The sequence below is a fragment of the Balaenoptera ricei genome, chromosome 6 (genome assembly GCF_028023285.1).
Source record: "Balaenoptera ricei isolate mBalRic1 chromosome 6, mBalRic1.hap2, whole genome shotgun sequence".
Taxonomy (NCBI): Eukaryota; Metazoa; Chordata; class Mammalia; order Artiodactyla; family Balaenopteridae; genus Balaenoptera; species Balaenoptera ricei.
In genome coordinates, this window is record NC_082644.1 from 38,619,370 (window position 1) to 38,632,447 (window position 13,078).

The 13,078-nt window shown below is 40.3% G+C and overlaps 1 protein-coding gene across 4 annotated transcripts in view; it reads left to right on the forward strand.

Annotated features, from left to right (window-relative positions):
- The first annotated feature begins 2,167 nt into the window (after window positions 1-2,167).
- AGTPBP1 (ATP/GTP binding carboxypeptidase 1) overlaps window positions 2,168-13,078 on the forward strand; it is a 178,751-nt gene continuing 167,840 nt past the window's right edge. For 2 of the 4 annotated variants that reach the window (XM_059924507.1, XM_059924513.1), the window contains exon 1: window positions 2,168-2,350. The gene's annotated coding sequence lies outside the window, so the exon portion shown is untranslated. Of the gene's footprint in view, window positions 2,351-2,380; window positions 2,535-2,686; window positions 2,845-13,078 lie in introns of those variants that run through there. The other 2 variants (XM_059924508.1, XM_059924510.1) reach the window with 2 other exon arrangements.

Genomic DNA, 13,078 nt, shown 5'->3' on the forward strand with positions numbered 1-13,078 from the left:
AGCTCAGGTTGTTCTTGCTCCATGTTTTTTTATGGGAAACCTTTTAGTTTGACACATAACAGCTATTAGGTATTTTGTTGAGCATTATCATTTGTTTAACTCCTCAGAAGATTTCAGGAGGATTGTGTCTGGCACATAGGAGGTGCTCAATAAATTGATGATTGTTGAATGATATTGAATAATTACAACAATCCTACAGAGGTTACAACTCCAGAAGATTGGATACGTATCAGAAATTTCATGATTGAGCTTGTGCCTCTAACATTTATGGTTCCAGATGGAAATGACTGTAGACTTTTGAGAGGACCACTATTATTCTAAACCTTATGGCTATAAAGTTTCATGATAAAGTTTGTGGCATTTTGTATATTTCTCTAACAAAGGTATGGAGGTAAGGAAATCAGCAAAAGAGGAGAAAGAGATAGTTGGGCTCCAACGCTCACCTTTCTCTCCCAGTCTAGTCCAAAGTTAAAATAATCAAACATTTATTGAATACTTACAAGGTATGGGCTAGACTGATTTGAAGAATCCCAGTTAAATGAATATCACTGTAAGGTCAGACTCTGGTCTACATCACACAATTATTTACAACGAGTTTTATATATCATAATAGGGTGTGCTGACAAAGCTGAGGGAACAACAGGGATTGGTTCTGCATTTTACTTAGTTGTGTGGGTTAATCTACTGGGTCTGTGTCCTGGCCATTGAACCACACTAACAGTGCTTTGTTAAAGTTGAATGCAAATTTTGCAAAAACACACATTCACATTTGTATCTATACCTTTCTACATTGCAGGTTAATTCATTTAGGAAGATGCTCTTTGAATAAAGTTTCATGTATATTACATACATTTAATTTCCGTAAAGTGTTAAATATTTAGATAATTAGGTGTTCTCAGATAATGCTTTTCAGCCTGGGTGGTTTGGGGTGGCAGTTGTTTTAAAATTATTTAAAATACTGTACCCTGCCTTTTGGTGCTCACAGTCAAGGAAACTATGGCATTTATAAAATGGCAGTCTCTTTGTTTATCGGAGTAAAGACATCTGCCAAGGGCAAACTGCAGAAAGCACAGGTGCTGCACCTCGGGTTACCTTTTGAATGACCTTCACACCTGCTTAATTTCTTTTAAACTTGATGGTAAGAAAACAAAACTAAAACCTCATAGCTCTCAATTTATTTCCCTAACTGGTTGTAATAATTTTACATTCCTTAACAGCTACTATAAACAGCAGGAAACATGATCCATGCTCTTGAAAAAAAGTAAATGGCAGTATTCATTAAGAATATATTATAGTGCGTTTACATGCAGTCAAAACAGAAGGGGGTGTATCAGTATTTTACCTTTCTGACACATTACTTTGGCTCAGATAAAACATTCCGTCTCTGCCTTCAGTGGCCCATTTAGCATTACCATTTTTGTGACTATATGTACGCACATTACAAAAAAAAAAGCAAAAAATAAATCAGCATGCTATTTTGTTCGTTGCAGCACTAGGTATCTGATTTACTGAGGCAGGGCCACAAAGCGGAATTTCGTTGTGTTCTGGGAGCCCAGCTGTGATAGCTGCTTGTCTTCACCTTCTTATTATGGACTCTCCTTGAGGTGAGGAAAAGGCTAAGTTTTACCGCGGTCCCCAGGGTCCAATGCCACCCCGGTACCACGTGGGTCGGAGGTACCGGGGTGGCATGGTGTTGGCCCGGTGCTGCTAAAAGCCTCCTAAGAGGGCGGGCGTGGGCTCCGGCTTAGTTCTGGGAAAAGGCGTTGTCTCTAACTGGTAGCATACAGGAAAGTGACTTGCGGGACATGGGCAGCCGCCCGAAGAACCATTTGGTTGGGTAGGCCGGCAGCTGCAGGGCACCACAGCCGGCGTCGCGCACATGCCCTGCTCCAGACTCTCGGCCCGGCCTTCCCCGCCCCCAAACAACGGCGCGAGCGCCCCGCCCTCCCCCCTGCGCGCGCTCCCTCCTTCTCCACGCGCGCTCCCCAACACCCCCCACCCTGCTCCTGCCCGCGCGTGCCCCGCCCTCCCCGCGGGGCGCACCCACCCGGCCCGCGCGCACGCGTGCCCCACCCTCCCTCCCGCCCGGCGCGCGCGAACCGGCTGGCCGAGGAGTGCGGTGGGAGGGGCGCCGCGCTGACGTTGCCCGGGATGCAGGCAGGTTCCGCCGCCGCTGCCGCCGCCGCCGCCGCCTGCTCCTCCTCTTCTGCCACCGGGGTTTGTATGAAAACACCCGGCGGCGGGCGGCGAGGCATCCGCCGGGCCCCCGGAGAGCAGCTGCTCGCGCTGCCGACGCCGAGCCGGCTGCTGCAGATTTACCCAGTCCCTGCCAGCGCCCCATCCTGAGCCGGTGAGCGCCCCGCCGCCGTCAGCGCGTCCGGGCCGGCAGCCCCTCGGCTGCGGCTATCCCGCCCGCCCGCCACCCCTCCTATCTCCTCAGCCGCGGCGTCCTGGGGGCTGGAGGGGCCGGGGAGGAGCGACCCCGGGCCCGCACCGGTCTGCGCCCTGCGATCCCTCCGCCCCTTACCTGACAGGTTGTGTAACCCGTGTCTTTCGGGGGGTGGACCGGGTCTTGAGGGGAACCCCTGATGGGTGGGGCCTTTGGCCGGTTTCTGGAAAACGCCCCGCCCCCACCCATGGAGGCTCGGTCGTTCCCGTTCCAGTCCCCGCGGAGGGTGCCCGGCGCGGTCTCAGGGCAGAGGCGGCCCCCTGCCCTGCTCTCCCTTTCTCTCGGTGGTGACCGCGCGGGTGGCTGCGGTACAGCGCGGAGCGGAGCCGAGGGGCGGAGGGCAGGGGCCGGGCGCGTACCCCGCCTCCCCAGCCGCCCCAGCTCCCACCCACTAGGTGCGCCGGGCTTCAGGGTGGGCTGTGGTGTGACGTCGGCAATGGCTGGGCTTGCTCCCTCTCAGTGGGTGGCTTGGCCTAAAGTGTGTTCTCTGCTTACAACTTGGCGCCTTGTGGGTTTGATTTGAACCTGAATCAGATCGCCCTAGATGACAGTGCAGAGTTTCCCTCCAGCCTTCCTTCCTGAGTTGCGGGTTCTTCCTGCAAGTGTTCAGGGACTCCTGCAACCCAACGCAAAGGCTTGCTGGGCTCAATGGTTGTTTCCCTCCTGTGCCTTTAAGTCTCTTAAAGTACCAGTGCAGTTTTGAATTGGTTCGTTTCCTTTCCTGGGCATTTACTCATTACAGAATAGAGTTTTACACATCGTTGTGAATGTTGATAACTTAAAGCCCATTTCTCATTTTAAGATAGCTTCCTCGAGTGCTTGCAGGTCTAGCACTGCCGATGACCTAATATGTTGTAAGACTCAGTCGAAATTTTCTTTGGCAATATTAATTCTGTGTGGTTTTTTTTTCTTTCAGGTATTCAAAATTGTAGCAGTGTTTATGATGTACGACAGTTTGTAGGTAGAAGGGACTTTATCGGTCTTCTGGATCACTCATTTTCACTTACCATTTATGTTCGTGTTGGAATCTTTATGTAAATCGGGTTATCTCTTTCTTTGTTAACCTCTGAATTCGTCTTATAAATTGTCTTTTTTTTTTCCCTGAGAAAACCAGAAAGTTATTTTTGTAATTGTATTGTGGAATGTTTTCAGTTCAGCAGGCCAAAAAAGTAGTAATTTATTTAAGGCACTTTATAATGGTACATATTTTAAAACGTGTGCCAAATGTTAAAACCAAAGAAAACCCTGAAAGATCTGTAAGCATTTTCTTATGTAATTACTGTGAGATAGTTAGCAGTGCCTTATCCACTCCTTATTTCTCATCCTTAAGGCTGAGTTGTAACACGACTTGTTCTGTTTCCCATTCCACTTTGCTTGAATTAATTTCTACAATGAAGTTGTAGGTTCATTTAAAAAAAAATTTATTTATTTTATTTATTTATTTTTGGCTGCATTGGGTCTTCGTTGCTGTGCGAGGGCTTTCTCTAGTTATAGGGAGCGGGGGCTACTCTTCGTTGCGGTGCGAGAGCTTCTCATTGCGGTGGCTTCTCTTGTTGCAGAGCATGGGCTCTAGGCCCGAGGGCTTCAGTAGGCTCGCGGGTTCTAGAGCGCAGGCCCAGTAGTTGTGGCGGATTCTTAACCACTGTGCCACCAGGGAAGCTGTAGGTTCATTTTTTTTTTTTTTCTAACTTTATTTATTTAGCCTTGGCTGTGTTGGGTCTTCGTTTCTGTGCGAGGGCTTTCTCTAGTTGTGGCAAGTGGGGGCCACTCTTCATCGCGGTGCGCGGGCCTCTCACTATCGCGGCCTCTCTTGTTGCGGAGCACAGGCTCCAGACGCGCAGGCTCAGTAGTTGTGGCTCACGGGCCTAGTTGATCCGCGGCAAGTGGGATCTTCCCAGACCAGGGCTCGAACCCGTGTCCCCTGCATTAGCAGGCAGATTCTCAACCACTGCGCCACCAGGGAAGCCCCCTAGGTTCCTTTTTAATGACCTCAAAACTCTGCCTTGAATTGCTTCAACACATTCTTAGAACTGCAGTCTCACTCTGAACACTGAAAAGTATAGACATAGAGCTACCCTTGTAATTAGTCACATTGCAAAACATTTAAATGTATAGTGTAATCTGAACTTTTGTAAAAGCAGTTTTTATAAAGCTCTTTCAATTGACTTGAATTGAGGCATTATTCTCTTTGGAATAGTCTAGCTAGATTCTTATATAATAACGGTTTTATCTTCAATAGTGGAAGGAAAAGAGGTCCAAGATGTGTGAAATCATCTAATTTGTATTATATTCTATATCTTGGACAAAAAATAAATCTCCACAGTTTCACCTTCCAAAATCTACTTTTCTTGCTCGAAGCCCCTTAATACCTGGAAGTTGAACAGTGCATGGGTAGTAATGGATGACCTGTCAGAGGGCTCTCTGCAAATTGGGAGCTTCTCTTAGGCAGTAGGTCTCAGTGTAACCAACAGAAATTGTCTACAGTGGACACTGAATTTAAACTTTATATATTATTGTTGGTTACTGTGCCTTTGTGTACTACAGTGTAGTGGCTAAGGGTCTGGGCCTCAGAGCCAGACAGGCTGGATTTGAATCCTGGCTTTGCTTTGAGCAAGTTATTTATCTTTTTTGTGCTTCAATTTTCTCAACTCCAAAAATGGGGATAATTATGGTGTATACTCTTAAGATGATCTTGAATATTAAATGAGTTAATACATATAAAGTGCTTAGCCCACAATGCCTGGCACATGGTAAATGCTCAGTAAATATTGCTAGTGTTTTTCCTAAGTGCAAAGGATCTAGTAAGCCGAAAAGGGGCTTTGGGCTGATCGAGCACTGTTATTCCAGATTAATTCCACGATGACCCATTTGCTCTTTTGGGGCTAAGTGAGAGCTTAGTGTTACTGTCCGGACTTGGAAGCATGTAGTTTAGTTTAGAACAGCTAGACCCTGAGCTGGGTGCCCTGAGATGCTGCCGGAGAGTGGCTGTAGTATCCCTGTTTGTCCCTTCTGACAGAACCTTGGATTGTCTCCCTCATGGTGGTGGTGGCTGCTATTTTAATCACCTGTTTTTGAGTTTGTGATTGCATGTTTCTTTGGCTGTCATGTGCAGCTATCAAAAATATTATCTATCAAACTATTAATGGATATATTTATGTGTTTATCTGATCAAGATATTACATGTTTCCTGGATATACAAAATCACTTTCATCTAAGCATTCTTTTTTTTTTTAAATTCTGTATTGATGTTACTTAGAATGAGGTTAATTTTGATTTGCCATTGTGTTCCTTTTCAGTTTTCATGTAATTTTCCTAGGAAAACTAAAAAAAAATTTTTAAAATGTACTTCTTGTTCTTTTTGGTTTGCAGGGATCTGATATTAATACTTTGTTCTTTACATCAGGTGCTTTCAAATGTTTGGTATCAGGACCCTTTTATACTCTTAAAAAATTATTGAGCACCACAGAAAGCTTTTGTGGATTATATCTATACTATATTATAAATTAAAGCAAAGATGCAAAATTTTTATTAATTCACTTAAAATGATCATTATAAACCCATTACATGTTAATATAAACGTATTTTTTAGTGAAAGATGACTATTTTTCAAGAATAAATAAAGGAGTGAGAAGACTGGCATTCTAGATTTTGTAAATCTCTAATGTCTGGTTTAATAGAAACAGCGGGATTCTCATATCTGCTTCTGCATTCAGTCTATTGCAATATATTGTTTGGGTTGAAGTATATATACAGAGAGAAATCCAGCCTCACCCAGTTAATGGCTGAAAAAGGAAGGGATATTTTGATAGCCTCCAGATAATTATGGATATACTTGTTTGGTACTACATCAAAACTCAGCATATGACAGTTTTTAGTTAGTTATGTAAGGGTTTGGAATGAACCTCCCCAAAATGTGCCACTTTTGAGCGTGGATTATTTTGAGCTAAAGGCAGTTGAGAAACTGCCTGTTCAAGGGAAACTACTGCCCCTTCCTTAACTAACTAGAAGGATTTAAATTGGGGATTTTTCCCAGAAAAAGAGTTATTACCAGAGATAAATTTTATACTAGTGGCCCCATCTATATGGCAGACAAACATCATATTGTCAAACATCTGCTCTTCTTACTGTCCTGTGAATGACCTTAGTTCTTGGAAGCCGCAGGCCCCTATCCCATTCTGTAGCTCAGGATGACATATACACTTCATTTTACCTTTCTGTCTTTGAAACTCTGATGTATGGAGGGTCTCTGACCCCTCATGTGGATGGGATTCCCATACATATGAAATTAAATTTGCTTTTCTCCTGTTAATCTGTCTCATGCCAATTTAATTCTTAGACCAGCCAGGATAACCTAGAAGAAGGGTAGAGGAAAGTTTTCTTCCTCCCTGACAGTTACAGTATGGAATCTGAAATCATAACATTGGACTTTTTGATAATGTTATGTTAAAATCCATTGGTCTGAACTTAGAGTGGATCTAATGCCCATGCCTGAATTTATAACATCATGCCCTGGTCATTTGTAAATATTGGTTCAGTGAGTTACTTTTCATTATAAAATATTGAAAAAATCATGTATGTTAATATCAGTATCACCACCTATTCCATCAGAAACAAGTTATTGGGAAGCTATCCCAGTTGTGACATGATGGTGTATATGAGTTTTCCAGAAATCTAATTTTTGCTTGAAAGCTCAAATTTTATCATTGGCAACAAATATGATTGTCAGTTGTTTCCTGTAAGTGACAAGTAGACTTCATTCATTTCTGAGCAAACCTCTGCCAAAATACCTAAGTCATTCTTTTAAGTAAAGGTGGTGTTTAATGAAAAAGGCTAATTCAAGGTCTCAATTCAGTTACAGAAGCACTTTTCCTTGAGACAGCCATCAAGCATTATAATTTAGTATATAGCAAGAAATGCTTCATGCATACTTAACCATTTTTTCACATAGAACATTAAAAGAATATGTATGCAATGGCCAAGATTTAGTAAAATTAATATCTTTTTTTACTATTTCAGGGACATTCTTAAGTGAAACAGACTCTTTTTTATAATTGCTGGTGCTTGATGGTGAAAATACAATCACTAATAACAATACAGTTTGGTGCCACCATTATAATTTGTTCCAAGGTGCCAGAAATTTTACACACCGTTGCTTTTGCACTATTAGTGTAAATGCTAATATAGTTAAAAAAGCTAATAATGTTTTAGTATTATTATAAAAATAGTTTTGACCTTGTGGACCCCCTAAAGGGTGTTGGGACCCCAGGGTTCCACAGACCACACTTTGAGGACTTATAGTATAAATCATAGGGGATTTCTACCAAACTTTGATTAGGAAGGGAAGTGGTAGTAACTATTTCTAGTCTCTTTTTGCTTCAGACTTTTGGGTCCCTGTAAAGGCCTTCTTTAAAAAAAAAAACATTTAAGCAGAGTTAAGATTATTCATAGAAAGTTGAGAGGTTTCTTAGGGTTTTAGTCAAGTGCTGATACAAGGGGGCTTTATTATTAGTATTCTGAAATTACACTATCTTAAAACAAAAAGATTTGGTAGTACATTTCCACATAAATGTTCAAATCTAATTTTTTTTGGATTTTACATGTTAGACAAATATAGTGAAGGCACAGTATGGAAACCTCGCTTGATACTCAGCTCATAAGCTGGAAAAAAAAAAAGACAAACTACTTAGCTCCCTTCATTTCTCATTTAATTCTTGCTGAGGATGAACCATCCTAAGGAGAGGTGCCCAGCACTTGCTGTCTTTGTGTCACATCTTTTCCACGTGGGGAAAATGATTTACGATTATGATTATAAGGGTATAGGTTACATTGGGAATAATAATAATAATAATGTCAATGAAGGATTTATGGTAGAATAATAGTAATAAAAATGTTAACACTGTCTACATATAATAGAGTTTAATGAATTGAAAATAATGCTATTTTTGACAAAAACTCCAGATTTGTTAATTTATGGTAGGCACAGCTTCTTGTTGAATGTAGGCAGAACTGATTGATGATAGTTGATGCAAGACTGCTAACCTCCCTGAGGAGCTTCTCTGCTAATTTACAGAGTGAAAGAATTTGACTTCCACGAGATCTTTGAAGCCTGCTACAACTCTAGAGTTCTGGGATTTTTTGTTTGCCTTGAAAATGTCTCTTTCATCTGTTAATTTCATCTCATCAGTTTTAATTTTTTTAAATTTAACTTAATTTAATTTTTCCTCTTCAACAGATTTTTTATTTTTTGGGTCCAGATTTTCTTTTATTTATTTTTGTATACAGCAGGTTCTTATTAGTCATCCATTTTATACACATCATTGTATACATGTCGATGCCAGTCTCCCAATTCATCACACCACCACCCCCACCCCCTGCCGCTTTCCCCTCTTGGTGTCCATACGTTTGTTCTCTACATCTGTGTCTCCATTTCTGCCCTGCAAACCGGTTCATCTGTACCATTTTTCTAGGTTCCACATATATGTGTTAATATACGATATTTGTTTTTCTCTTTCTGACTTACTTCACTCTGTATGACAGTCTCTAGATCCATCCACGTCTCAACAAATCACCCAATTTCGCTCCTTTTTATGGCTGAGTAATATTCCATTGTATATATGTACCACATCTTCTTTATCCATTCATCTGTCGATGGGCATTTAGGTTGCTTCCATGACCTGGCTATTGTAAATAGTGTTGCAGTGAACATTGGGGTGCATGTGTCTTTTTGAATTATGGTTTTCTCTGGGTATATGCCCAGTAGTGGGATTGCTGGGTCATATGGTAATTCTATTTTTAGTTTTTTAAGGAACCTCCATACTGTTCTCCATAGTGGCTGTATCAATTTACATTCCCACCAGCAGTGCAAGAGGGTTCCCTTTTCTCCACACCCTCTCCAGCATTTGTTGTTTGTAGATTTTCTGATGATGCCCATTCTAACTGGTGTGAGGTGATACCTCATTGTAGTTTTGATTTGCATTTCTCTAATAATTAGTGATGTTGAGCATCTTTTCATGTGCTTCTTGGCCATCTGTATGTCTTCTTTGGAGAAATGTCTATTTAGGTCTTCTGCCCATTTTTGGATTGGGTTATTTGTTTCATTAATATTGAGCTTCATGAGCTGTTTATATATTTTGGAGATTAATCCTTTGTCCGTTGATTCATTTGCAAATATTTTCTCCCATTCTGAGGGTTGTCTTTTTGTCTTGTTTATGGTTTCCTTTGCTGTGTAAAAGCTTTTAAGTTTCATTAGGTCCCATTTGTTTATTTTTGTTTTTATTTCCATTACTCTAGGAGGTGGATCAAAAAAGATCTTGCTGTGATTTATGTCAAAGAGTGTTGTTCTTCCTATGTTTTCCTCTAAGAGTTTTACAGTGTCCAGTCTTACATTTAGGTCTCTAATCCATTTTGAGTTTATTTTTGTGTATGGTGTTAGGGAGTATTCTAATTTCATTCTTTTACATGTAGCTGTCCAGTTTTCCCAGCCCACTTATTGAAGAGACTGTCTTTTCTCCATTGTATATCCTTGCCTACTTTGTCATAGATTAGTTGACCATATGTGCGGGGGTTTATCTCTGGGTTTCTATCTTGTTCCATTGATCTATGTTTCTGTTTTTGTGCCAGTACCATATTGTCTTGATTACCGTAGCTTTGTAGTATAGTCTGAAGTCAGGGAGTCAGACTCCTCCAGCTCCGCTTTTTTCCCTCAAGACTGCTTTGGCTATTCGGGGTCTTTTGTGTCTCCATACAAATTTTAAGATTTTTTGTACTAGTTCTGTAAAAAAAGGCATTGGTAGTTTGATAAGGATTGCACTGAATCTGTACATTGCTTTGAGTACTATAGTCATTTTCACAATATTGATTCTTCCAATCCAAGAACATGGTATATCTCTCCATCTGTTGATATCATCTTTAATTTCTTCCATCAGTGTCTTATAGTTTTCTGCATACAGGTCTTTTGTCTCCCTAGGTAGGTTTATTCCTAGGTATTTTCTTCTTTTTGTTGCAATGGTAAATGGGAGTGTTTCCTTAATTTCTCTTTCAGATTTTTCATCATTAGTGTATAGGAATGCAAGAGATTTCTGTGCATTAATTTTGTATCCTACAACTTTATTGATTAGCTCTAGTAGTTTTCTGGTGGCATCTTTAGGATTCTCTACGTATAGTATCATGTCATCTGCAAACAGTGACAGTTATACTTCTTTTTTTCCAATTTGTATTCCTTTCATTTCTTTTTCTTCTCTGATTTCTGTGGCTAGGACTTCCAAAACTATCTTGAATAATAGTGGTGAGAGTGGACATCCTTGTCTTGTTCCTGATCATAGAGGAAATGCTTTCAGTTTTTCACCATTGAGAATGATGTTTGCTGTGGGTTTGTCGTATATGGCCTTTATTATGTTGAGGTAGGTTCCCTCTATGCCCACTTTCTGGAGAGTTTTTACCATAAATGGGTGCTGAATTTTGTCAAAAGCTTTTTCTGCATCTATTGAGTTGATATGGTTTTTCTTCTTCAATTTGTTAATATGGTGTATCACATTGATTGATTTGCATATATTGAAGAATCCTTGCATCCCTGGGATAAATCCCACTTGATCATGGTGTATGACCCTTTTAATGTGTTGTTGGAGTCTATTTACTAGTATTTTGTTGAGGATTTTTGCATCTATATTCATCAGTGATATTGGTCTGTAATTTTCTTTTTTTGTAGTATCTTTGTCTGGTTTTGGTATCAGAGTGATGGCGACCTCATAGAATGCGTTTGGGAGTGTTCCTTCCTCTGCAATTTTTTGGAAGAGTTTGAGAAGGATGGGTGTTAGCTCTCCTCTAAATGTTTGATAAAATTTACCTGTGAAGCCATCTGGTCCTGGACTTTTGTTTGTTGGAAGATTTTTAATCACAGTTTCAATTTCAGTGCTTGTGATTGGTCTGTTCATATTTTCTATTTCTTCCTGGTTCAGTCTTGGAAGGTTATACCTTTCTACGAATTTGTCCATTTCTTCCAGGTTGTCCATTTTATTGGCATCGTGTTGCTTGTAGAAGTCTCTTAGGATGCTTTGTATTTCTGTGGTGTCTGCTGTAACTTCTCCTTTTTCATTTTTAATTTTATTGATTTGAGTCCTCTCCCTCTTTTTCTTGATGAGTCTGGCCAATGGTTTATCAATTTTGTTTATCTTCTCAAAGAACGAGCTTTTAGTTTTATTGATCTTTGCTATGGTTTTCTTTGTTTCTATTTCATTTATTTCTGCTCTGATCTTTACGATTTCTTTCCTTCTGCTAACTTTGGGTTTTGTTTGTTCTTCTTTCCCTAGTTCCTTTAGGTGTAAGGTTAGATTGTTTATGTGAGATTTTTCTTGTTTCTTGAGGTAGGCTTGTATAGCTATAAACTTCCCTCTTAGAACTGCTTTAGCTGCATCCCATAGATTTTGGATCATCGTGTTTTCATTGTCATTTGTCTCTAGGTATTTTTTGATTTCCTCTTTAATTTCTTCAGTGATCTCTTGGTTGTTTAGTAACGTATTATTTAGCCTCCATGTGTTTGTGTTTTTTACGTTATTTTCCCTGTAGTTGATTTCTTATCTCATAGCGTTGTGGTCAAAAAAGATGATTGATATGATTTCAGTTTTCTTAAATTTACTGAGGCTTGATTTGTGACCCAAGATGTGATCTATCCTGGAGAATGCTCCGTGTGCACTTGAGAAGAAAGTCTAATCTGCTGTTTTGGGATGGAATGTCCTATATATATCAATTAAATCTCTCTGGTCTATTGTGTCATTTAAAGCTTCTGTTTCCTAATTTATTTTCATTTTGGATGATCTGTCCATTGGTGTAAGTGAGGTGTTAAAGTCCCCCACTATTATTGTGTTACTGTCTATTTCCTCTTTTACAGCTGTTAGCAGTTGCCTTATGTATAGAGGTACTCCTATGTTGGGTGCATATATATTTATAATTGTTATATCTTCTTCTTGGATTGATCCCTTGATCATTATGTAGTGTCCTTCCTTGTCTCTTGTAACATTCTTTATTTTAAAGTCTATTTTATCTGATATGAGTATAGCTACTCCAGCTTCCTTTTGATTTCCATGTGCATGGAATATCTTTTTCCATCCCCTCACTTTCAGTCTGTATGTGTCCCTCGGTCTGAAGTGGGTCTCTTGTAGACAGCATATATATGGGTCCTGTTTTTGTATCCATTCAGCAAGCCTGTGTCTTTTGGTTGGAGCATTTAATCCATTCATGTTTAAGGTAATTACCCATATGTATGTTCCTATGACCATTTTCTTAATTGTTACAGGCTTGTTTATGTAGGTCCTTTTCTTCTCTTGTGTTTCCCACTTAGAGAAGTTCCTTTAGCATTTGTTGTAGAGCTGGTTTGGTGGTGCTGAATTCTCTTAGCTTTTGCTTGTCTGTAAAGCTTTTGATTTCTCCATCGAATCTGAATGAGATCCTTGCTGGGTAGAGTAATCTTGGTTGTTGGTTCTTCCCTTTCATTACTTTAAGTATATCATGTCACTCCCTTTTGGCTTGTAGAGTTTCTGCTGAGAAATCAGCTGTTAACCTTATGGGAGTTCCCTTGTATGTTTTTTGTTGTTTTTCCCTTGCTGCTTTCAGTAAGTTTTCTTTGTCTTTAATTTT